Genomic DNA, 4,000 nt, shown 5'->3' on the forward strand with positions numbered 1-4,000 from the left:
ACTTTGTGAGCTCTTCAGCTTAAAAGCAACTAAAGCTGTCAAATAAATGTATGCATGAGTTAAAGTGTAAAGTCGCATCATATAGAATGACTCAAGTAAAATACAAATACCTAAAACCTGAGTACAATATTTGAATTAATGTGATTCGTTACTTTCCGCCACTGACAGAAAACAACATACATTGTCTCATGTATTATGATGATATAAGGACTGTGTTCCCTCTAGCTGATCCCCAGTGGAATGAACCGCTGTGCTGTTCGGACTGAAAATCTACTTTTTGTTTTTCTGGTTCATAAATGAGAATCATTGACAAGTGAAGGGACACTCAGCACTACAAGCATGCACAAGCTGCACCGTCCCATGTTGACTACATGGGGGCGCTGGAGATCCGTGAGGACGAGCAGAGCTTACTGTAACAGGAAAAAACTGAAATGTTTAAAGGAGAGTTCATCTTGTATTCACAGTAAAACCCTGGTTACCTCACATTACATATCTTAACTGATCATTAGCAGGTTTGTCGTGCATTTTACTCAATGTGATGAAACTTGTTCAGGCAAGTTGATGTCATGAAATCACTTTGGTTTGGTAGAACCTTCCTTTAATTGGACTGAAAACTCCTTTAATTTTACCATGCGCTAAAATAATTTAGCATCGTCTGTTCTGTGTAGGGATAGAAAAATAAAACATGATACACGTTTGATAAATGAACAAAATGTGAAAGGAATCACTTCCAGATGAGGTCATGCGTCCGGGGTGCAATGTGTTTGCTAAAGCTGGCTTCTTTGGGGTTAAACAAATACAGAAGCACGTCTAGAAATGTGTGTGTTAATCCATGCGGCCTGCACGCAGTCTGCAGTGAATTGACTTTGACAATTACAATAACGGGATAATTGCAATCTGTCACCATACATTCAGTGTTAGCATATCACAAAATAACCAATCCAAGTGTGATTTCCTCCACACACATGTCCCCGATCTGCATAACACACACAGCACCCCACTTTGTAATTATAAATGAATTTCACGGTGCGAGGCTTTTAATGCAAATAATATGGATCTTTTTTTTTTCCCTTTACACCAACAGGACTGAGTGTGTTAGTGTGTGTGTGTGTGTGTGTGTGTGTGTGTTAGTGTGTGTGTGTGTGTGTAGAGGATCAGATTGCGGCCAAGCTTTGTTTGACTAGCCTTCCCTCTCAAACGAGTTAATGGGATGGAAGTTATTTGCCACCCTGAGCTGATGATGCGAGGTCGAACAGAAGTGTTGAATTGAAAAAGAAAAAAAAGGAAAGAAAGGCGTCAATAAATGTGCAGGAGACAATGAACTAAACACACGGGAGCAGGACAAAGACAGACAGATGGAGACTGCAGGGGTAGCCTTGGTGTGTGTGTGTGTGTGTGTGTGTGTTGGTCTGGTCGGTGACAGGGACCCCATCAGTGCAGGATCAGAGTGGGGAAATTGGAGGACAATGTCGGTGGAGGGGTGTGGGGGATAATTTAAAGCGATCGGGGAGGCGGTGTCCCAGAGGTGCATAATTTACTCATTCATTAACCAGACCAAACAAGAGCCAATATTAATTAACTCATTCCTCGTGCCGAGACGCCCCGAGAAGCGCGTGCTTTGTTGTCAAATGGCCACAACAGTTCTTGGAAGTTGGAGGCTTCACAATGAGAGCTGACGGGCCAGAGGCTGAAGGAGGGAGTCAGGAGTCATTGTGTGGCTGAGAGCTGATTTGTGATGCTTTTGAGCAGAATAATGATAAATAATCAGGGACATTTGTCATGAAGTGGAGTTTAACTGAACATAATCCGTGTAAACACAGTTTCTGCCACTTTAATACTTTTGTACTTTTGACTATTTGTTTGACAGTAACAGGGATTTTTGAAGGTAAATATTTCACACACGTCTCAAGATGTGATGATTTAAAAACAAAAAAAACTATTCCAAAGGTTTCACGCTAAAGTAAAAGCTGCATTCATCCATCATCAACAGTAATAATATATAAAACACTTCGCAAAGGGGATAAAATACAAATGAATTACTTTGCCTTTAGACACTTGTGCTGCTGCTGATAATATATTTTACATGCGTAGCGACATCCGAGCCCTCGTGTTGCTGAGAGACTGGTTCTGTTTGTTAAATAATAATTCACTGGGATAAGTTTGAAATAAGTTTAGCCTTTTATTAAAGGAGAACAAGATCAATAACTCATATGAACAAAACTCCAAATCAAAGTAATCAAGCAACATAACATAATAGTGGTCAACAAACAATACGGCGACCAAACTCAGCTCCTCTCTCCTCCTCTCACAAAGCACAGGTGAACTTCAGTCCCCATCCACCTACAGGAGCCGCTATCCCCCGATCAAGTGTGTCCAACAAAAAGATCAGAACCAAAAAAATAACAAAAATCAATCTGCTCTTTAACATTATAACAAAAACACAGATTTACTCACGGCTCCTACAACATGTACTCAAAAAAATGTACATTTCTTTTACGTTGTGGTGCTACTTCTTTTACTTCAGCGAAAGATCTGAGTACTTTCACCACTTCATGTACTCCTACTAGAAATATGAACAAAAATCAGCACCGATCATGATCAGGCCAGCTGACAGCCTTCCCTGGGCCCGGGACAAGATGATATTAGAAATCTGAACTTCCACTAAAAGGACAGCAAATTTTTGATCAGAGGCCAAACCATTTTATGTTGGAGGTGGGGGTGGAGAGCAATTCCAAAGATATTAAGGACAGTTCAGACAAAAACAAATTAAAACTTCTAACTCAAATATTGCACTGTTTCTTTCCATTAATAGCCCTTCTTTGGGGAAAAAAATCCATAATTCAATGAGGGTCCAGTTCTAACAACAGACCCGTTTGTCCCCCCCATCGGCGGGCGTGATCATGATCATTGATTGAAAGTAACTATATTCTATACTTCATTCATTTAAAGATCAGTTAAAGAACCTGAAAACTCTAAATCCTAAAAGTTTCTGCAATTGTACCTCTTGGGGCAAAAAATTCACAATAAACATCACAAAGTACAAACACCCGCTTCTGTATTTACTGTAAACGTATGAGCTCTGAGGTGCTTGTGCTTCACTTGAGCAGCTCTGTTTTTACTTCACTTTATTCTGCTCATCCGCTGCAGGGAAACACTGGACTTTTTAGTACGGCACTACATTTATTTGACAGCTGTATTTAGTTAACAGTGGCCCTGCAGCCCCTGGGCCCCCTGTAGGTTAATCCAGGCATGCATGCACTGTACTTGCATATTTCCAGTTGAGACTACTTTGTGCTCCTTTGCATTTGAGAGCCTCATTTTATGCTTCTTACGCCGGTGCATTTATTTTAATGCCAGATACAAGTTCTTACATCCACGCATCGCTCATGATTTTGTTTGAACTGATCCACGTAACGATGTAAATATGACTAGAAGAGGGGAAAAAACGTCACCTTAGACAAAAATGCATCAATAACAATAATATATATAGCAATAAAATACTCAGAAATAGAACCATCTGGTATAATGAGTGCTTTTATTTTTATTTTTTGGAGTAGTCTGCATGCTTTTATTTTGGCATTTTAAAAATTATATACTTTTTTGAGTACTTAAGTAGCTTAAATAATACGTCTATACTCTGTAATTTATATGACTTATTTAGAATGAAGGACTTTTAATTGATTTGGTGTGTTTTTTTTGTAAAGGGTTTCATAACTTATCCCACCACTGATTATTTCTAATAGTAATAACGAGCCACCCATTCCTCCACACACTCCTCCCCCCCAGTGTCCACTGGGTGGCGCTCCTCCACTGATCCTGGCTCTGCTGTCAGGCCCTGCTAACTTTGATTAAGGTTTAAATTGGCTGAATTTAATGAACGTCGCCTAATTAGGCAGGATAACAGCTTTAATTGATAAGTAATTATTTGCCACAAATTGTTATTAATTCTCCAGCTCTGTCTTGTAATGTACTGACTCTAAACCCTCCTCTATCCCACCCT

Source organism: Stegastes partitus, unplaced genomic scaffold (genome assembly GCF_000690725.1).
Source record: "Stegastes partitus isolate 25-593 unplaced genomic scaffold, Stegastes_partitus-1.0.2 Scaffold1954, whole genome shotgun sequence".
In the NCBI taxonomy this organism is placed as follows: domain Eukaryota; kingdom Metazoa; phylum Chordata; class Actinopteri; family Pomacentridae; genus Stegastes; species Stegastes partitus.